General features: G+C 52.1%; 1 protein-coding gene and 1 long non-coding RNA gene across 11 annotated transcripts in view; one reads left to right on the forward strand and one right to left on the reverse strand.

Annotated features, from left to right (window-relative positions):
- Positions 1 to 16,647, reverse strand: part of Il17b (interleukin 17B) — a 42,868-nt gene extending 26,221 nt beyond the window's left edge. For 3 of the 6 annotated variants that reach the window (XM_047555623.1, XM_047555621.1, XM_047555619.1), the window contains exon 1: positions 16,439 to 16,647. The gene's annotated coding sequence lies outside the window, so the exon portion shown is untranslated. Of the gene's footprint in view, positions 1 to 4,677; positions 4,795 to 14,684; positions 14,712 to 16,438 lie in introns of those variants that run through there. The other 3 variants (XM_047555622.1, XM_047555626.1, XM_047555620.1) reach the window with 3 other exon arrangements.
- Positions 1,886 to 21,863, forward strand: LOC124986831 (uncharacterized). 5 transcript variants are annotated; one of them, XR_007109097.1, is made up of 8 exons: positions 1,886 to 2,066; positions 8,868 to 9,029; positions 10,182 to 10,276; positions 10,643 to 10,696; positions 12,998 to 13,118; positions 15,790 to 15,861; positions 16,182 to 16,517; positions 18,361 to 21,863. It is a non-coding gene; the product is annotated as an uncharacterized LOC124986831 (long non-coding RNA). The 5 variants fall into 5 exon arrangements; XR_007109098.1 differs by lacking the exon at positions 10,182 to 10,276; XR_007109099.1 differs by lacking the exons at positions 10,182 to 10,276; positions 10,643 to 10,696.
- Positions 21,864 to 22,159: the final 296 nt, after the last annotated feature.

The following is a 22,159-nucleotide window of genomic DNA, read 5'->3' on the forward strand; positions in this document are numbered from 1 at the left end:
TTGAGGCCAGGGAGAATGTCTGATGCAGTGCCCCATGCCCGTAGGAGCCCCTAACTGGCCCCTCACAGGATGGCACCAGGCCATGTGCTGGAGGGAGCCCTGTGCCAGGGACAGGCAGACACTGCATGTGGCTGACCAAGGACGGGAGAGATGGAGCTGGGGAACTGTGACTGAGGTCGTGGACTGTGGGAGGTTTCAGCCACGTCCCACATGGGTGAGGGGAAGAGCTTCTGTAGGAGGACAATGGTGCTGGCGATCAATTAATTACCAGTAAACTTATCTAATCAGTAAACACAAGAACCAATACTCTTCAAATAGGAGGGGGTGTGAGGGATCAGGCCATACCAGACCTGGCCTCTGACAAGATGGAGAAGCCCACCTTCACCTTTATTTATAGCCCCACAGGTAAAGGGGCCCACACGGGGAGGGTGAGGAACAGGATGGTGTGGAATTAGGGAAACCTTCTGCTTAGAGCATTAGCATATCCTCAGGGGTGAGCCACTCTGTACAGGACCACCCACTCCCCGGCTGTCTGAACCAGTCTCCCATGGCTGCCAGTTCCTGGGAGTCAGACCTCTGTATCCCATGGCTCAGCCAAGCTGATTCTGCTAGGTATGGATGGCTCCCCACAGTGGACGAAGTCGGTGGGGGGCCATTGGGGTGGCCACAGAAGGGAAGCTCTGAGCATTGAAGGACAGGGCCAGGGTGGCCCTGGGGCAGGGCAGGGCTGGTCACAGGAGCGGCTCCTTTGCTGTTGGTCACTGCCTCTCATGTGCCCCTCACAAATCTTTTCTGAACATTCTTTGCAGGCATGATGGGAAACCCAGAGACTCAAACTCTGCCCGAAGGAGGCACACTCTCCTGGAAGAACTGTAGAGAGAGAAACTGAACCAGAAAACACATAAGATAAGCACAGGGCTCCATGGATCTTGTGAGGAAAGGAAGAGGGGAATATGGTAGGGAATACTGAGGCCAGGGAATGGCTTCTCCCAGAAGTGACATTTGAGCACAGAGCAAGGAGGGGAAAGAGCTGGTCATGATTAACTCTGGAAGGAGGGCACCTTGAACAGAGAGCACTGTTTGTGCAAAGACCCTGAGGCATGAAAACCACTAACGCATCTAGAGAAAGTCAAGGTGGCCAAAACAGTGAGACAGGGAGCCAGGGTTAGACATGGTCATTTCTCAGGAAAGAGACCCAGCCAGGCACTCCTGGGTTCAAGGCCCTGACCTGTCTAGCACCTGGCTCTGTGGGGCACTGGGCCTCCTTCACATGATGATAAGAGTAATCTCCTAAAATTCAGGAGAAGAGATTCACTTCCCTGTGGTCCCCCATGCCCCACCATTCCTGTCACCCCTTGCCCCCAGGAGCCAGGCCTGGTGTCTTCCTCACTGGGGATTCCCAGAAAACCTCAGAACTCCCACTGCAGTTCTGGGCACAGGGGCCAGGGAGAGGAAGGAAATTCTCACACATAGCTTTCTCCCAGGGAATTTGCTCATGTTCCCAGGCTGACAACTGGCAGCCCTCAGAACTTCGTCCCCACCCCCTTCCTCCTCCTTGTCTCCCTACCTCCCTCTTTCCCTGCCCCCTTCTCAAGCTTAATGACTTCCACATGGGTCTCCAGCGGCTGGAGCCAAGCCTCCCAGCATTGTCTGAAATCTCCAAATTTAGAAGAAATATGAAAATTGTCAACCACTCCTTCCTTAGGGGGTAAAAGCAACATTCAGCACCAGGGGCAGGTCAAGGCGAGGCAGTCATGTGACTGGAGGCTGGGCCAATGGGAGCCCTGGGAGGACTCAGGACCCGCCTTGCCCCAACACCAGGCTCGCCTCTTCAGCTCATATAAGGTAAAAGGCAGATCGGCCTTCTTGGCCAGGGAACCATGGGCAAGGGGCTAAGGGGAGGGGGACCCAGTGCCAGTCGCTTAAAAATGCCCCTGTGGTAGTAAGGGGTGCCAGAGGCCGGGTCAAGTTAGTTGAGAAGCAGTGACACCCCCCACCATGCCCCAAACAGGCTGACCCCATCTCTAGGCCCTGAGGAGCCACACCTGGACCAGACTGCGGGACAGGTAAGGATCGCAGAGGAGGGGGCCGTGCATGGGCCCCCAGGAGGAGGCTGTATCTGGGGCGCCCCTGCTTGCTCTTTGCTAACCCCTGTGCTCCTGCCTCTCTGAGCCTCAGTTTACCTGTCTGCACAGGGGCTGGACTCGATGATCTCTAAGAGTCCGCCCAGCCCTACCCAGCTCTAATCTGTGGCCCTTTGCTCCTGGGACTCCCCGTGGCTGCAGTTAAATGGGAAAGGAGGAGCCGGTGGAGTGGACAGAGTTACTGCCCTGCTGTCCCGAGCTTCACCTCAAGCCTGAGTCTGGGTCAATCTCCTGGCTTCTTCGTAGACAGTGCTCTTTGTTGTATGAGGTTTTGACTTCACGGTTCCAAGAGCCGGGGGCTCCTGGTAAGGAAAACTGTCTTCAGATAATAGTCTGAAGAAACAAAGCTGGGGAAGAAGCCATGTAAGCTCAGGCCCTGGCGGGGAGGCGGAGAGTCCTGAAGGACCAGCTACCGGCTCTACGAGGAGCAGTGGGCTAAGACACTGGTGGTGGAGTCGAGCGAGCCTGCGCTCCAGCCCTAGCTCCCTCTCAGTGCCTGGCTGTGTGGCTCTGGGCAGGCCCCCTTCGGTGTCTGGGCCACAGTTTCGCCATCTGGGCAAAATGGCCTCTCTACAGGATGTAACTTCAGAGATATTGGAACCTAAGGGGAGCTGGTGTTGGAAAGTTCTCTAAGAGGTCCCTGAGCTAAGTCTGACCTTTGACCATAGTCTCAGAGCCCAAGAAGATGCCCAAAACCTGTGGGAGCTTTTGGAGGCTGAGCCTGAAAAGATGGAAAGTGGCCGGGAAGTGTCTGGCTGAGACCTCAGGATGAGCTTTCCCAGGGCCAACGGGCAGTGACACAGGAGTGCAGGACCTCAGGGAAGGATGTGGGGAAAACTGTGGAGGGTCTCGGGGATAAGGTAGAGGGGCCAGGACTCTTGGAGGAAGGCAGGAGACCTGTGACGGGCTCTGTGGGAGACTGGGCTGAGCAGAGGCCGAGGCTAAGGACTGGGACTCAGGGTCACACAGACAACATCCAGGCAGGCTCCTCAGAACACACACTGGCCACATCCAGCCCCAAATGCAGCACAGGCCTCCTGTGCTAAGCTGTTCAGCATCCTTGCCTTCTTACTTCTGATTATATAAGGCCCAAGATCCTGAAGGAGGCTCTGGAATCCAGTTGAATGGGCCCGATTCTGACTTGTTTATTTATCAGAAGAGTGACCCTGGGCAAGTCGCTTGCCATCTCTGAGCCATACCTTCTTCCTCTGTGAAATGGGTGCAATCCTGGTTCTGACCTTGCATGGCTGTTAGCAGCAGTGAAGGGCTTATGCCCCTAAAGAGCAGGGGCTGGTGTGATAGTACAGTTAGACCCTGTACCTTTGTAGGGCAAGGTAACCTTAGCTATGTTTAGAGAGAAGAGGGATAAGAGCCAGGCAGGGAGTATTCAGAGCTGCTCAAGAGAGGACAGGCTCAGGGAGGAGGCAAGATGGATCTGAAAATCAGAGGTGAGGGGCAAAGGGCCAGCTGGAGGGCCTTAAGGGCTGATGGGACCTCCTTTCCTGCATGTAGAAGGCAATGTGAGGGCCAGGTGTCTCCCAGGTGCAGGGGTCTGAGCCACTGCACACTTGTCTACTGATGTATGTCAGGTGGCCTTGGGATCTTTAGTGCAAGCTCTCAGGGCATTCCTAGGCTTGGGGAAGTTTTAGGAGTGCTGGGCTGTAAGTAGCCTGGGACCCTCACAGAGCTATGAAGCCGCAAAGGGAACACTTAGCTCTAGGCTATGTTGTGAGCTGATGGCTGAGCTGGAACAGAACCTGCATTTCTGCCCACAATGGGCTCCTTAAGTTGGTACAAATAAGGACAGTTACATTGCTTTCATTTGTGAAGTGCTTACAAGGTCTAGTAACTACCTAACGCCTTTATATGAATGAATTCAGTCAATCCTCAAAAGACCCTATGAGCTAGAAGCAAGTGTCCCTATTGCACAGATGAGATACCAGAGGCACAGAGATTAAGTGGCTTAATGAATGGTGAAGCTTGGACACTGTGTGTGTGCTGGTTGCCGCAGGAGCCTCCAACCTCCTGCCCTGACCTTTGGCCACCCCATAGTTCAAGAGAAACCTCCAATCTCCCTTGCAGCAGCAGACAGAATATGTATGGAGGACTTCCCAGGATCCATGTCCTGGGCTGAATCACTTGAATTATCATTTAGTTCTCCCAGGCGTACTGAGAGGCAGGAAGCAGCATGATCCCATCCTCCCCAGTTTATAGGAAAGGAAAACACTGCAGCTCATCTGAGGCCATGCAGCTAGAAAGTGGTTCAGGGGAATCTGACCCCAGCCTGTGCAGGCCCAACCACAAGCTCTTAGTCCCTCTATGAACTGAGAGGAGGATTTCTGTCTTGAGGACACTGAGGTGAGGAGGCTGCCCCAGGGCTTGACCCAAGTTTCCTAGCTCCAAGGCCACTGTTCTCCCTTCAGCCAGCCACACTGCTTCCCCTGGAGAGAAAGGAGTTGAATCAGCCCTTTCTGGGGAAAAGCAAACATATAGCCCTACAGAATAGGAAGTTCAGGCCCCGACCACCACTGACCTGCGTGGTTGTGTCAAACTCCCTGGGTGAGCCTCTGGGGCTCCCTGGATGGTCTCTGAAGTTCTCACTGCTGAGCGGTGCTGGGGCCCTGCCTTCTTCTGCAATTTTGCAATTAAACAGTCCCTGGGGCTCAGGACCTTGGGATGATTCAAAGAGCCACAATAAAGGCTATTTCCAGTTGTTGTTATGTCCACTTTTGTGCTTGTCTGCTGGCAGGCAGAGGCTGGAGTTGTCTGGTTTCTACCTAGAGGGGCTTGCTGGGTCCTGCATATGCACCTTCCAGCTTTATAAGAAAGCACCAGGGTCCTTTCGATAGTGGCCAGCCAAACCCAGCTCCACTCCTACCAGCAGGCCGCAGTCTCAGGTGAAAATGATCACTTGTGAAATCACCAGGTTTCTTGAAGTATATATGTTGCACACTTCACATCGTATGCATCCAGCTTATCTAGTAAACAATGAGAGGGATGGGGCTGGATGTAGCTCAGGGGTAGAGCACTTGCCTAGCATGCAAGAGGCTCAAGGTCCCATCCCCAGCACCACCAAAAAAAAAAGGGAAAGAAGGAATGGAAATAAAACTGCGTGTGTTCTGCAGGAAGCTGTGTGTGTCTGTGTGCCTATCTAGAAATTTGCTCTTCATATGCCAAGCAAGCTGCAGAGCTCTGGGAATCACAGGCCCCAGAGTGGGAGTGGGCACTTCCCATGTGGCCCTTCCCCAGCCCGCCAGAATGCATTTGCTACAGTCCAATTAGAGGTACCCAGGGGACTGAGCTGCAGGAATCTGGGGGAAAGAGCCCACAGTGGCTGCCGCCTGCTAACAGCCTGTCTAGACAGGCCGCACGGGGCTCCAGTTCTCACCGCACGTTGCAAGAGCACCAAGGCCCGTCTCCTCCCTGCTTACAAAAGAGGCTTCTTGGCGGCAATACTTCACCACTGAAACCTTTTCTCCAATTCAAAACATGCCTTAATGCACAGCATGGATCCCCCACTCTCCTGGCCCCCAGAGCCCAGCTTATTCAGCCCCTTTTGGTTTAGCTAAGGAGACAGAGGTTGGTTCCGGAGCCAGGGCTGTCATGAGTGGGGCAGATGTTGTGTTCACCAGACGAGTGAAGAAGGTAGAGGGGAGGCAGCAAGCTCTGGAGTGGGGCTAAGATGCAGGAGATGCCAGATGGGAGACAGGCTGCCTGGGTTCCATTCTGCCTCTGTCTCAGAGCAGCTGTGGTACCTTGGGCAACCTGGGCTCTCTGTGCTTCAGTTGACGCATCTATAAAATAGAGATGGTAAGAGGACCTGCCTCACTAGCTTACTGAATGGTCTGGATTAAGCGAGATGAAACTCGGGCAGCCCTTAGAGTGACTGGCACAGTTAGCACTCATCAGCTTGGTCTGTCCCTCCTCCAGGTTATTGAAGACTTGAAGGGGCAGCAGGCTAGACCCCGGCACCTCCCTAAAAGTCCTCATCAGCCATGAGCCAAGGCTTCTCCTTAAAGACCCCTCCTCAGACCCACACTGCACTTGAATTGTAGAGGACCCACAGGCTTAACAGACACTGCTTCAGCTGGGCATAGTGACAATGCCCCTCTAATGCCAGGCACTCAGAAGGCTGAGGCAGGAGGATGGATGGCAAGGTTGAGGCCAGCATCAGCAATCTAGTGAGGACCTCAACAACTCAAGGAAACCCTGTCTCAAAATAAAAAGGGCTGGGGATGTAGCTCAGCAGTAAAGTACCCCTGGTTCAATCCCTGGTCTAAACAAAACCAAAACCAGACACGGCTCCATTGCCACTAGATTCTGCCCATCCTCTCCTTAGCCTCTTCCTCCAGGGAAATGGGGATGGGAGTGTGTCCAGAATGAAGCTGCTGGCCTTGGATGGCATCTATAGAGGCTATAACACCACCCTGGCTGCACTGCTAGGCTTAGGGACCTCTGGTCAGCCTTCTCAGAGCCTCTAGGCCTCAGGCCTGTGACCCAGTGTGCTAATACCTAGCCAGGGCCCTGAAGCCAGCACCCCGACCCACTAAACCCCTCAGGTCAAGATGCCCAGTGTTTGTAATGGAAGGGAGACAGTTCAGGTGGGTAGCAAGGGTGTGCTCTGGACAGACAGACAGAAGGAAGGAGAGCCCCACTTACAGGGGTACAGATGTGGGCATCTTCAGAAGACAGAAGCCCATCTGGCTGGAGCTGAGGATTGATCTAAAAGAACTCAGTGAGGGAGGGGTCTGGCAAAGTGGGGAAGGCCTGAGCTGTGAAGTGGCTTTGACAATCAAAATCACAGCCACAGAGGTTGAGAAAGCCCTCTTTGGTGTCTGTTAGTCCCTTCCTTTAACCTGTTTGTCTCCTTCCGCAAAACACTGTCAAACCAAGAACCCCAGTGCAGGGAAGAGACTTGGGAATGTGGGCGTTGGGCAATTCTCCAGTGTCACACATTGGGAAAAGAGACCTCATGGTGAGATTAGGAGGGACAGGAAACCCAAGAGCTGCATTCACCACCTGCAGACCTCTCCTGAGCCTTCTGAGGAGCAGAACCTTCTTTGCAGCTCCAGAAGATAGAGTATCAAGCCCCACAGGAACAGATAGCAACAAGATACTAGGAAGGAGTCTCCAATAGTCTGTCCAAAGAGGGATAAGGTAGAGGGATTTGGAAATGGTGAGCTCGCCAACACCAGAAGTATGCAAGATTAGCAGGAGTGACATAGAGAGAAGTTAGGTATCAGAGGCTTCTGGCCTTTCCCACCAGCAGCCTGGAACTTCATGAGCCAACTCTAGCTGCTATGGGATAATCACAGAGCTGAGTCTCCCGCCTCCCCAGAGCAGCCTGCTCGTCAGATTCCAGCCAGACATGACATCAGTTCTGCCCTGACTTTGCGAAAGGGCCTCTCAGGAACGCTGCCTCCCATTTCCTTTCATCCCACTGCTGCCTTCTGCCCTTCCCAGGGGAGCCCAGGCCTGGCCAGAGAGACCTGGAGCCTGGTTGTGAGACAGAGGTCCCTGGGGAACATTCAGCTGATGGCCTTCCACCCTGCAGGAATGAGACGGAGGGGGCCAGGGTCCCTGGGAGTCGTGTTCACACGCTCCCTAGAGTCCACATGGAAATTCCAGGAGGGTCACAGGAAAACTTCTGATTTAGAATCAAGATGCTTTTTTTTTTCCCTTTTCCTCTTCTGTTCCATCCTTTCTCCCAGTGGTGGGTGGGGATGTCACAGGAGGCTGGAAAAGGAAATCAAGCAACCATGCTGGGCTGAGTCACAGAAGAGAGTGCGGAGAGATGGAGGCTATGAAGGGATGTACAGAGCAAATTGGGGGCATCCTCCCACCTTCCAGGACCTGGAGAAGGGGACAATCATGTTAGAGAGTCAGGAGTAAGCCAGGCCTCCTGAAGGTCCTGGGGAATTGCACGTGAACATTTACCAGACCAGTAGGCATCCCTGGATCATTATGACCAGACCTACCTGATCTCAGGGGCTCCTACAATAAAGACAGAAGGGTTTCAGGATTGGAGATGCCAGAGACCTTGGGCAATGAGTCCCCACCTCACACTGATTATAAAGCTAAAACACACTATCTCCATCTCATTCACCCTGGGGAGCTGGCATGGTGGATACTTAATAAATATTCCTGGTGTTCAATCCTAAACTCATAGCTTCTTTGTCCTTTTGGAGGACGAAGGACCTCAAAGTACATCGGAGTCTCTGTCCCTGTGTCATAGATGCAGAAACTGAGACTCGATGACAGAGAAAGACTTGCCCAAGATCAGCCCCCCTGAGCATATTTGTGGTGTCTTTGCCTTCTAGCCAAAAATGGAGACTATGGTACTGTTCCTCACACCCCAGGGGGGACAGAGGAGAGGCAAGAACCAAGCAAGGATGTCACTGTCTTCAAAGGTAGTGGGAAGATGAAAGCCTATCTTGGCTTCTTGCTTCTCTGCCCACAGAGTCTCTTCGTGTGGCCATAGATGGTCCCCAAGCTGTTGGCAGTTATAGGTGGGAGACTTCTGCAGAAAAAAGAGCCCACGGCTGAGAGGGCTCTGCCCCAATTCTCCATATGACCTCTAGCATGAACTTGAACATAAGGTCCCCTGGGCCTCAGTGTATCCAGTGACAGGCTGGACCCAACCAGTTGGAGAAGTCAGGGGTTCCATCCATGATCTGCCTCAGTCTCCTCTGGGGCCTCCTCCCTGTTTCTGTTTCATCTTAGACTTCACTTGGAGCAGGAAGTGGATCAGGTACAGGAAGAAAACAGCAGCCAATGAATTCTTCTATGCTCGAGTTTAACTTCCAGCCATGAATTTCCCTGAGAGAGAAAAAACTGGGAAGGCCCTAAAGATCGTTCCAATGAAGGACACTGAGACCAGAGAAGGTCAGCAAACTGCTCGGGTCATACAGCAAGCAATGGGCAAACTGGAAGGAGACCGTGGGTCGCCTGATTCTCACATCAGTGCTCTTTCCACTGACCATGCTGCCCTCCAGAGTAACAGGCACAAAAGTCATCCTCCTGTGGACCCAGGCATCCGTTCACCTGGATAGCTCAAACTCAGGCAAGAGCCTACAATCCTTCCCCTGAGATTCAGTTTTCTCTTCCATAAAGCAGGGAGGCAGGGTGGAGCACATCCCTAGGAGCCTTGTACCCCAGCAGTCAGGATCCACCAGAACCCAGGGCTTTCCTGGGTGGCCCCTGCTGCCCCTACCTCAGTCCTTTTTTCAGGGGTTATATGGAACCTAGACCAGGAAATCCCACCCAGTCATGCCCCATGAGGTCCCGTCCCACCCCAGACCCCACTGCTGGGCGTCATCCAGAATTAGAGGCTCCAGCTCAGCCTCTCTCTAAGGATCTGGATTTTTCTTACCATAAAAGGGCAAGCGTGCCTCTCTCGTCCCTGCCGCCAGCCCTGCTGGGGGAAAGGCTGAGCTATTTTTAGAAAACCCAGGGGTTTGCTCCTGAAGTCAGGATGGAGCTTGTCTGCGCCTGCACCCTGGAGCCCCCTTCCCATCTCTCTTCCTCCTCCTCCTCCCATCCTCTCTCTTCTGTGCTTCTTCCTCTCGCCTTCCTGCTTTCAATCTCCATCAGTGTCTCTTCCCTGGGTTTTCCCTCCCCCCACCTCACATCTCTTTTCTCTTCCTTCCTCCTCCCTTCTCCCTTTCCCCCAAATCTTTTCATACCCAGGTTCCCTCCCCCGGCTCCCTCCCTCAGATCTTTGTGGTGGTTGAAGAAAGTAACACATCTGCGCCCCACCCCCTTCTGAAAAACTATTTACAACATCAATTCCAAACATCCGCCATCTGGTTCTAGGAAGGGCCAAAAGTTATTTGGAGGAGGAAGTCACGATTATTCCATCTTCAAGGCCACAGGAACTTAAGGCCTTCTTCTCTCCCACCTTCCTCCAGGGGCCCCTGTATTATTATCTGATAAGTCATGTCCCTTCAGGGAGGCAGGACCTTTGCTGGGGTACCAGTTGGGCCTCTGGTGGCATGCATCACTTTGAGCTCATTGCTTCTCCTCTTCGTGCCCCAGTTTCCTTATCCAAATAATGAATGTGAGACAAAGATGCTTCTAGTACAGATGCTCCAAGACTTCAAGTCCTGCTGCTGAAAATCCCCCTGGTCCAGGTAATTGAGACCTGCTTTGGACTGAGCAACAGCGAGTGGCATGAGGGTGGGAGTCTACTTGGGAGGGCCCTGTATACTGTGAGGTACAGTCCTCTCCCTACCACATCACATGCAAGTGGCTCCCAAGGCCCAGAAAGGGTAAGACCCTTGTCCAGGATCACAGAGCATACATATGTACAGGATGCCTGATGCCTAACCTACTGCTCTTCTCATGCAACTTGTTCCAAAAGAAACTGATATTTTATCCCCAAAGCATCACATAATCCTGAACTCCCAGAGTCCCCTGTTCTTCACAAAGAGTCAGGACAAAAGGCAGAACCAACTCCTTTAGTTTAGTAGTAGTTTTTGTTTCTTGTTTTTTTACAGATGGATAACATGCAAGAAAAAGATACTGGGGAAAGAGGCAGAGGAACAACCCATGTAAGAAGCCCCCTTACTTTCAGTGACATGTGATCTTCACCAGGGGCCAGATGGCTTCCACTTAGACAAAGTGGTTTCTCTGTTCACAACCCCCACCCCAAAGACCAACACACACTTGGAAAATGCCACCAGATCCTGACCCATGTTATCCCTCTAAGAACGGTGACATGAATAATCCAGGTCTCCTGGAGAGCCATGAAATCGCATTTTGGGCTACCTGACACTGACATTAACTTGTCACCTTGAGCAAGTGCTGTAACCTCTGAGAGCCTCATCTGTAAAATGGTGATTAAGAGTGATAACTAAGTCATAAATGATCACGAGGATCAGCTGTGCATACTTTGACAAGAGGGAGGTACCACAAAAGCCCGGATGCTGTTAGCTGCTCTTAGAATTGCAGCAGATCCCAAAGTGCCTGACACACAGGAAGACAGATGGGCAAGAACTCCTATCCTCCCACTCCTCCCCAGTTTTGCCCTCATTGGAAGGCCAGGGTGACAGGACCCATAGGAGGCCTGGGCTGTAGGACCCTCCATGTGGCTGCATTAATGGAGGCAGGCCCTGGGGTTCTGGGCAAGCCTGGCGCCCCTTTTCTTCCCTCTTTTCCCTGCTTCATTTGTTCCAGCTCAGACCCCGTTCCCAGGGCTTGCTGAAAAGTCCGGGAGCTCCCTTCCCTGGGGAGGAAGTGGGGAGCGTGTGAGGCTGGTGAACTCGGTGGGGGTGACAAGGGGCGGAGGTGTCCTGGGAATAGAGGCCCAAGGAAGCCATGCACGGAGGGGACAGGAGGAGGACTCCCGGGCTCCCACAGCCAGCTTCCACATCTGCCCTGGATGCCGGCTTGGACATTCACCCTCATCCTGGCTGCCCATGCTAACAATGGGAGCTGTGGCCACATACTCGGGGCTTACTATTGCGTGGATCTGTGCTTGCACTTGACATCTGTCTCACTTGACCTTCACAAATAAGGTGGAGAGGTCAGAAGTCAAGGGTCAGAGAAGTGAAGACAACCGTCACACAGCTAATAAGTGCCAGAGGTGAGACCCAAAGGCAGGGCCAGTGTCTTCATTTTTTCCAAACATATGGCGGAAACCTGGGTCCCAGAGCCCAAGGCGAGCAAAGGCTGTAGGACACGTGCCTGTGTGAGGGGGCTGTGGCAAGGAAGTCTCTCTGGAAACAACCAGGTTCATGAGCATGCCTCACGGGCTCACGCAGAGCCCTGGCCTCAGCTCTCTCCCCACGGCAGTGCCATCTGGCCCACAGATGTGGCCCATTCCCAGCCCCTCATGTTTCTTGGAAACAAGCAAGGCCAGGAGAGGCCACTGGGCTTTTGCAATGACCATGACGATGTGAGCTTTGTTTGGTGGTCATCCAGCTGGCTCCTGCCCACGCTCAAGGGACAGCTGAATAGAGCATGCAGAGCCTGGATCCACGTCTGCCTCTGATACTGGTTGGCAGATGACCCTGAGCAAACCACACCACCTCTTTGAACTCACCCCAGGCAGGGACTGTGAGCGTTCTGACTCAAGCGGGGGAGCATCTCCCAGGCTGCAAGCCTTGTACTGCTGGAGACGGTCACAGGTCTCGCTTAGCCCCAGATTTCTATCAACTCCTATCTGGCTCCTTTCCTATGTGTGAGGCTGGAAGTGTGGCCGCTGGTCAGAAGTGCCTCTAGGAAATTTCCTTCCAGACCAGTACTTTTGCTGATGGGGCCTGATTGTGCTGGAAGGGAAGGTGACTCCTTCTGATCATGAACCTTAGAGTTTCTCTGAAGACCCTCTTTCAAAGCTAGGTGGCAGGGCTGGGCATGTGGCTTAGTGGTAGCGTGCTTGCCTTGTATGTGCAAAGCTCTGGGTTCAGTCCCTAGCACTGCAAAAAATTATAAAGTTTAAAAAAAAAGAAAAGAAAATCAAAGCTAGGCAACAAAGCAGGGATAGTAGAGCCCTCAGGGCCTGAAAATTCTCTAGGGGAGTGAGCCCAAGACTTTTGCATGTGTGTGGCATTGGAGATTTAACCCAGAGGCTATCACTGAGCCACATACCCAGCCATTTTAGTTTATTTTGAGACTGGGACTCACTAAGTTTCTGAGGCTGGCCTCCATCCTCCTGCATCAGCCTCCCCAGTGGCTGGGATTACAGGTTTGCACTACCACAAGACTAAGCCAAGACTTCTGAGCTAGAGATAACCAAGGACCCTTCCTCAGTCGCTCAGGGCCTGGCAGCCTGATCAGGGACTCTTGAGGCAGGACTCTGACCATAAGGTAGTCAGCATCCTTCTGATAGGTGGGGTCTTTATTTCTTTCAGGCACAGGCACTGGCTGGTGGAGGCCACCTACCACCCTAGCATTAAAGAAGCAAAAACCCCAGAGAGGGCGCCTCCTGGAGACCAGAGGAGGGAGAGGGTAGGCAGCCCTGGAAGCAAAATTGTGAGTACTTCCCCTCCACACATCCCCACCTAACTCTGCAGGCAGTACTGAAGCAAACTGGACCCTTGGGAAAACTCCCCATCCTGCCACTAGGGACCCAGAAACCAGGTCTCAGAAAACTGAAGAGCAGCCAGGCACAGTGGCATACGCCTATAATCCCAGTGACTGGGGAGACTCAGGCAGGAGAATCGCAAGTTTGAGGCCAGACTCAGCAACTCAGTAAGACCCATGTCTCAAAATAAAAAGGAAAAGGGGTGGGGATGTGGCTCAGTGGATTGAGCTCAATGGGCTCAATCCCCAGCATCAAATTAAAAAAATAAAATAAAATAAATACTGAAGAGAAGAACTTGATCCAAGGAAAGTCCCAGTAGATGAGTGTGACTGTGGGTCATTTGGGGCTGTTGAGGTCTGGGTTGAAGGTGGAAAGAAGGGAGAATCAACGAGGAGCCAAGAAATCACCCCACCTACTCTCCCTACAAAACAACAGTGCAGAGCCAGCGAGACAGGTCGACAAATGGAACAAATGACGCAGGAACAATAGTAACCTTCCCGAGAAAGGAATGGAAGGAGCAGGGTCAGAATCCAGAGGTGGGACAGTCACTGAGCCTCTCTGAGCCTAGTAATAACCAACCAGGTCATCTGGCTTTGAGAGGGGCCCTGGGGGCAAGCTGCATCCCAAGCGGGCCACACAGTAAAGCCCGAGACAGGGTGGCAGTCGTCTCTACTACTGATCACATTCTTCCCACACTTGCCAATTGCTGAACACACCTCCATGCTCACAGCAGAACGGGCGTATGCCAGCTTTGTAAGACTGGGAGGGGAGACTGAGGCCCAGGAGGTAAAGAAACTCACTCAGAGTCGCACAGACAGGGAGTTACAGAGGGGACTTTGGGCGCCATGTGGATGGGAAAGTGGGGAGAAGATTTAGCCCTATCTGGCTCCTTTCCTATGTGGGAGGAGAGGGGAGGGGCGGGGGAGAAGAAGGCAGAGCTCCAGCAAGGAGCTGACACCTGGGCATGTGAGACGAGGGATGAAGCCCAGGCCTGTCTTACATAACACAGCCACCCCTGCACGCTCCATACATGTGTGCAAACGTGCACCCCAGCACAGTGGGCACCCAGTCCTCCCGCTAGCAAATGAGTCACAGAGACTGGGTCTAAACAAATTGGATTAGAAGGGCTGCAGGCGCCTCCCCCACCCCCACCCAACACCCACTGTCCAGCTCCAACACTAAGCAGGCCTGCAGGGCTGCCAGCTGCGGTCTCTCAGCCACACTGACAGTCCTCAGCCCCAAGCCCCACCCCCAAGGCTGGGAAGGGGTCCTAGAGGATGCCAGGATGATGGATGGGGTGAGGGAGGTTCCAAGGCCTCCTCAAGAGCACACAGGAAGTTAGTGCTTGTGTGAGGCACATTTTCGAGCTGTTCCCAGCAGCCCCCACCCCCAACCCCTTGCCCTCCCTCTTTCCAGCCTCTCCCACAGTTGGTGCTGCCTGGTTGGGACTTGGGACCAGCCTGAGGCTCCAACTAGAACCCAGAGTTCAGGCTGGGAGCACATGTACTTCTCACCTCTCTGTCTCATGCGTGGTCAGCTCAGGAGATCATTCTGGGGAAGACACTGCAGGAATTTTAGAAGGTACTTGTGAGGCCTTTTTTTTTTTTTTTTTTTTTTTTTTTTTTGCAGGGTGCGGTCAGGGTACTGGGGATTGAACCCAGGGCACTTTGCCCCTGAGCTATATATTCCTGGCCCACTTTATTTTTTATTTTAAGACAGGGTCTCACTCAGTTGCTTAGAGCCTCACTGAGTTTCTGAGGCTGACCTTGAACTTTCAGTCCTCCTGTCTCAGCCTCCCAAGTTGCTGGGATGACAGGCATGTGTCATCATGCCCAGCACAACAAGACCATCTTAAATGTGGCACCTCAGTGCTTTCTCGTGGATTTTTTGTTTGTTTTGTTTTTGGCACCAGGGATTGAATCCAGGGCACTTAACCACTGAGCCATATCCCCAGCCTTTTTAAAAATCTTTTAGAGACAGGGTCTCTCTAAGTTGCTCTAGGGCCTCACTGAGTTGCTGAGGCTGACTTTGAACTTGCAATTCTGTCTCAGTCTCCTGAGTAGCTAGGACTATAGGCATGAGCCACTGCACCTGGCTTTCATGGATGATTTTGTTTAATCCTGAGAATGTGCCTTGGAGTTAGGGGCTTATGCCCATGGTACAGGGTGTCCACGTGGCTTTTACATTCGATGATCCCACAGAACCCCTTACTGAGCCTGAGTCTGTGCCTAGCACTATGTGATGTTCTAAGAACACGAAGATGAATGAATGACCTATAGCTCCTGTTCCTGATGCTTAAAGGAATTGTCCCCTTTGAGCTTGTTCACTGGGCATTGGGGCCTTCCAGGGGAGTGGCTCCCATGGAGTCTCTTTTCCATAAAGCACCTCTGAGTGGCTGAATGTTTCCACCAAGAGGAGTCTCAGCCCATTCAGAACCAGACCCTGACATCAGTCAGCCCCAAGTTGGAAGGCTGTCTCACACCCATCAGCTGGATAGCTGTAGTCAAATAATTTGGCCTCTCCAAGTCTGTTTTCCCTTTTGCAAAATAGGGATTCAAACATTCCTACCCCATAGGGCTGACAGGATTTATTATCATTTTCCATACTCTCATTTGACAGGAGAAACAGATGCCCAGAGAAGAAAGGGCTGAGCCAGATCACACTGTGAATTGGGAGTCAAGTCAGGACCAGGTAGGTCCCCTCCTCTCTGGAGGTTCCTCTCCCGCTATCCCTTATCCCCACATGAATCCTCCCCACCAGAGGCCAGGACGGTACAGTTACACAGGTGATTACTGGAGCAAGTTCTGGGTCCTGCTCTGGCCTCCACAGCAGCACAGCTCCAGGTGACCAGCAGTGTCCCCAGCCCTTTGCCTGGTGGTGGAGGTGGGGAGTGCTGGGCAGGCTCCCAGCCCAGGGCAGCCAGGCCATATAAGGGAAGGAGCCCTGGGCAGCCTCGTCGCCTAGGCCGGTGAGAAAACCCAGACAGCCACTGTTTATTTTCTCCTTCCCAGCCTCCCCTTCACCCGCCCTTCCCAGAGCCTCCCAACAGCCTACCGATCGAGGTTCCCCCAACCCAGCAACGTTTCCCGGAGACATGGAGAAAGGGAGGGTAGCAGTGTGTTCTCCTGGGAGCAGTCCCCAAGTCACCTGCAGCCAGCACTGAAAGCCACCAGGTAAAATTCTGACACCTCCTGGCTCAGTCACCTTCTTTAACAGAAGGGGAAAGAGTACAACAGGGAGGAGAGGGGTCTGGTGTGAAGTAACTTACCAACTGGCGACAGAACCAGGACTCCCAAATGGCCTCCATCATCTCCAGTGGGATCCAGTGTGAAGGAACCTTTCATGGGGTAAGTGAAATTTAGGCCATAAAACCCCTTCTCAGTGATGTCCTCACTTAAAGGAGACAGGGCATGGGACAAGCACTGCCTGCCAGCCCAGACTCAAAGGAAATGTTCCTGGGGCCAGAGAGCCAGGAGGAAGGGCATCCTGCTATACCTCCGCCCCTCCCCCAGCACAGCCGCAGCACCTCCTCCTCCAGGAAGCCTGCCCGGCTACCCGGGGACCCAAGCCTCTTTGTTCTCTAAGCCCTTGGCAATCCTTTCACAGGCTTTTTCTTGACCCACTTAGAGCGCCTTTCTCTCTCTCAGCTGACTTTGTCCTACTAGGGCAAGGACTGTGTCAGATTTGGTTCCATCTCCCTCTGTACATAGATGAGCCACTTGCTCTGCTGTGTGAACAGGTGTGGTGATGAGACTGGGACACTGGTCAAGAGATGAGACATCAGGTGTGCAGGTTAGCTTGAGGGACCTGGGGTTGTCCTTCTGAGTTAGGAATCCCAATGCAGGTCCTCACTCTGTGCCTTTGCAAAATTCCCTTCTTTGGAGCCTGCGGTGGTCCACAAGGATTTGCACAATTAAAGCACTCGATCAGTGACTGTTCTTATTACAGTCATCAACATGATTGCCCTAGATACAAAGGGACAGGCCCAGGCAGCCTCTAGCCTGGGGAAGGACAGACCCAAGGGCCCAGTGGAGATGGAGGCAAAGACCTCCTGTGGCCAAAGGCTGGATCTCAGCCCTGTCTGGGCATCGGTTCCTCCTAGAGAAGTATGGGGCTTCCTTCTGCCGGTTCCTGCATCTAAGCCCAGGAGATGCTGTCTTTGATGCACTATCCTCTGCCCACGGGGTGTGGTAGATACAGCCCCCCTCCCCTGGTGGAGTTCAGGCTCTGCCACCTTGGAATGGTCACCTCCCCTTCCTAGTCCTCCATCGGAGGTGGACCTCACCAGCTGTCTGAAGTTCAAATGGCATTGGGAATGTTTCCCCAACTCAGTCATTCCCATGCTCCGTTTTTTATTTCTGCATGCAATCCTGGTGTTTTAAAATGTAAGTTGAGTCCCTTTGAATGCTTAAGTAGAAACAGTTGCTTAAGTGTTAAATGCTTAAATGAAACATTGTACCACTGTCTATAGTTAAAAATAAATACAATGAAAATGAAACAACTTTGTTACACTTTAACTTGACACTGGCTGGCAAGGTCCTGGGCCTGAAGCCCAGGAGGGTGATAAGCAGGAGTCAGAAAGGTTTCAGAGGCCGACAGCACTAAATCGAGATTTCTACCCTTGATACACAGAAGGACTGAAAGCAAATGGACAGGGAACAACTGAGTTAGTGCTGAGGCCACCAACTCCCAGATGGGGAAGGTGGTACAGAAGAGAGGGCTTTGGCAACAGTCACCCCAGGGAAGGCAGGGATTCCTTCTCAGCTGGGCTCCTGGGAGTGAAGCGACTCTTTTAGGATGACCGTCTGCTTCTCGCTGAGACCTCCCTTTGTCAGGCTAAACACCTCCCCTCTCAGGAAACAGGAGCTGCAGGGTATGGAACAGACAGGCTGTCCCTGACCCCCAAATGAGGCCACTGTCCCAGTGGCTAGTCAGCCAAATGCAGTTGGAAAGAAATTTCTGCAGGAAAATTCCAGATAAGAAGAAGGCAGGGCTGTTCCATTAGCAGGCCATCAGAAGTAGCCTGCTCTGAGCGATAGACCAGAGGACAATGCCCTCCTGCTCCTCCCAGAGTTCAGATTAGACCTGATGTCAGATTTCTGCTGGAGGCAGAGGAAACATGTTTGTTTGTTTGTTTGTTTTTAATGGAGGCTTTTTTTTTTTTTTTTTTTTTTTTCTGTTCTCTCCCAGCCCTAAGGAAAGGCTGCTTCCTGCTTTCACACACCTCTGAGGACATATGTCACCTGGCACCAAGGCCACCACATTTGCCATCAGCCAAAGCAGAGGGTCCTCTTCAGAGCCTGAGAGCTTGGCAGAGCAGGAGGAATTGGGGAAGAGCTTTGCTCACCTGGAAGTTCTCACCCAAGTCAGGCCCAGAGAAGAACGTGAATTATCTAAATGGTCATTTAATCAGTTACCACATGGCATTCCCTGTAGCCCACCATCCTGTAGAAAGCCTTCAGCAAGATCTAGGGACTCCTAAGTTAACAAGGTATGGGGCACTGTCCTCAGGGAACTGGAAATCTAACCAGGTCTGATGCCCAGAAAAATAACCCCCTCCCCTAGAAAGAGCAAGTCTGAGGATATGATTTATTACTCAACCAGTGTTCATGTGGCATCCACACTGCCTGACCCTGACTTAGGGACTGAGGACAGTTTCCAGGGCTCCTGCCCTTGCAGGTGGGCCTTGCAGTCCACAGGTAGAGGTGGTCACAAGTGAAAACTACAGCTCAAGAGGAGTAAAGGGAAAGAGTGGTCCCAGGATGGGGAAGAAGGTGGGGCAGGGTGTCCTGAGCTCTAAGAAGCCAAGGACAGCATCCAGAAGAGGTCATTTGAGAAGAAACTGAGCACGCCAAGAGGATAGAGTCAGGAGAGCAAGGGGGCACAGTCCAGCACCGGGCAATGGAGGGCCCCTTCAGGAGTATAAGCCCACGGAAAATATGAGCATGTTTGCATTTTGAAAAGTTACTTTGGGAAGATGGGTAGGAAAAAAGGAGGAGGATGGGAAGGGAGAGAGGTAGGATCAAGTGTTTAATGAATAAATATCAAGTATCAGGATGCTGTTTGGGGAATGTCACACATAAAGATGAGACATAGGGTCAGAAAGGTAGACCAGACTGCTTGATGATTCCAATTATCAAACCATCCAGAACAGGAAGATGTACAGAAGGAGAAAATGGTCTACCTAGGGCTGGGGTTGACTAAGAAGAGGACTTTCTTTCTTTCCCTAATTCTTTCCTTTTTTCTTCTTTCTTTCTTTCTTTCTCTCTTGGGGGATGATGAAATATTCTAAAACAGATTGTAGTGATGGTCACACACCTTTGTGATTAAAAAACATTTAAGACCAAATGCAGTGGCATTCTAATCCCAGTGACTGGGGAGGTGAAGCAGGAGGATGGCAAATTTGCGACTGGTCAGCAATTTAGTGAGACCCTGTCTCAGGACAAAAAAATGAAAGGGGCTGGGGATGTAGCCCAGAGGTAAAGCACCCTTGGGTTCAATCTCTAGTCCAAAAGGAAAAGAAAAGGAAGGCTGAGGTTTGGTCCCAACGGGCTCCAATGGCAAGCCATGGCCAGGAAACGCTGCTGAGTAGCTCCAGCAGTCCCTGGACAAGGCCAGCGGAGTGGAGCTCAGGTTCCCTCTAATGCCCCTTCTCCTGTCCAGGGAGGCGTGCCCACCACCGGCCACCGAGCGGAGCAGTGCAGTGCCCTGTCCCCCAGCCTGAGGTGCAGTGCTGCATCTCTGGTCAGTTGGGAGTCTGAGATGAAGCACTGTAGCTCAGGAAGGGAGAAGTTGTTCTGCAGCCATCGGCCTGGAAGCGGTAAGTGAAGTACCAGGAAGAACGGGCGTTCACAGACTGCAGACCCTCAGCAGCTTGCAGAGGTGGGGAGATTCTACCAGTGTCACTGTGGGCTTTATGATTCCAAGCAGGCCCTGCCTCAGTGAACCCAAATGTCCGTTTGTCGCACAAGGTGCTGGGTCACTCAGTGGAGAGTGTGTCTAGTAATCTGCCTCACATCCTCTTTCTGAGCCCACAGCAGACTGCTAATTTGCCAAGGCAGCCATTCTTGAAGTGTTTGGATACAGCTTCAGAATCCTGCTCAGCTGAGCCACTCTTAATGATTTGGAGCTGAAACCCATTCATCATGTGTAGATCAGACAATTCCTAAAAACCTTTTCAGCCCTGGAGACCAGAAGTCCTGGGCTTTGAGTCAAGGTCTTTACTCTCTGAGCTCCTAATCTTGGCTCTGGGCTGTTGCCTAAACCATGCAGGCATCTCATAAATGTGTGCACTCTCCCAGAGGCTTTGGACAAACAATGAGCAGCAGAGGAAAGCCACTGGGCTGGCACAAGTTTATTTAACCTCCCCAAAAAGCGTGGGAGATGGACAGTGTCACTGGACCACTTTATAGAGGAAAAAACTAAGGCTCCATTAAGTGACTTGCCCAAGTGCACACAGCTTGTGCTGAACTGAGGTTGTACCCTAATCTGTCTGCCTCCAGATCCACCTTCTTACCCATCAGTGTAATTATGGAATCAGGACAGGGGAGCAGGAGAAGCCCACTTGTATCGCCTTGGGTCACTTTAGCAAAAACAGACCAGAACACTTTCATTAATCCCATGGATTCCTTTCCCCTGCTCTCTGATCTCATTTATCTCCCAACTAGACCCACTTTATAATGAAGTAAACCCAGGGATCAGGGGTTAAGTGATTTGCCGGAGGTCATCAGTGAGGAAATTACCAGAGACTGGGAACCCAATCTGCCCAATTGGTTTAGATTCACCCCTCTGACTGGAGCCTCAGCAATACATGAGACCCATGGACATCACAGAGGCGGAGGAAGGGGGTTGAGGCTGGGATCTGGGTTGCCAAATGGTTCTGATGGACATCATCAGTCTGGGCTTTGATGAAAGGGAAGGTACTTTCCAGGGCACTTGAAGTTCCAGTCACTACTCTTCCCAGAGCAATGAGCTGCATCCTGCGAGACGTGGCACCCCACGCCGGCCGCTGCAGCTGTGGCTGAATGCAGACGTAACTCCAGCTGGTCCGTAGGGATGTGGCAGCCTTGGTACTGAAGGCTACTCTCTCCCACCTTGTCCTCACGGTCCAGTTTTCCCAGGAATCCCTTGGATGCTAAGATGGGGATTCCTGGAAATACTGTTCTTGAGGTCACGGTTTAGCAGCTGGATTCGCCTCCTTCCCACCCCAGCAGTGCCCCATGGGATGAGGGTCAAGGAGAAGGTCATGCACTGGAGGTAAGAGGGCTTGTGAACCACGTTCTTGACCTTTAAGTTGCTTTTCTTTCCACTGTGTCCATTTCGTAACATCCCTGTGAGGCTGGATGTGGGAACTTCAGCACTGTCGCACTCTGGAGAAGCTTGTCCCAAGTCACACAGCTGAGCAGTGGTTGAACCAGGACATCAGGAGGCACTAGCTCCTTCGTGTCCCTCCCCACTCTCACCCCCTTCCCTGCAGGCTTTGTGATAGGAACAACAGTATCGTATCCATGTTACTGAGAAACTAATACATGCATGTAAATTTATTTTAAAAATTTATTAATTGGGTAAACTACAAACCATAAGGCTTAGTTTGGTTTGAAAAGCAGCCTCAGAAAAAAAGGAAATTTTTCATCAGAAAAAAAAAAAAAAAAAAAAAAAAAAAGACTCAGGACGCCCTCTTGTGGTGCTTCTACTCACTGCAGAGCCCTGTAGCCTACCACACAAAATCTCTAACCTTGCTACAAGAGGCAGGATTCAGATATTGGTCTTCCATTACAGACACACACACACACACACACACACACACGCGCACACACACACACACACACACACACACACACAGATGCCTTCTATCCCAATCACTTCCTTTACCTTTTTTCAGTACTGGGGATTGAACTAAGGGCCTCACACATGCTAGGCGCTCTAACTACTTTACACTACCGCTGAGGCTACATCCTCAGCCCTTTCTTTCTAAAATTTTATTTGCAAG

Source organism: Sciurus carolinensis, chromosome 6 (assembly GCF_902686445.1).
Source record: "Sciurus carolinensis chromosome 6, mSciCar1.2, whole genome shotgun sequence".
Classification (NCBI taxonomy): Eukaryota; Metazoa; Chordata; class Mammalia; order Rodentia; family Sciuridae; genus Sciurus; species Sciurus carolinensis.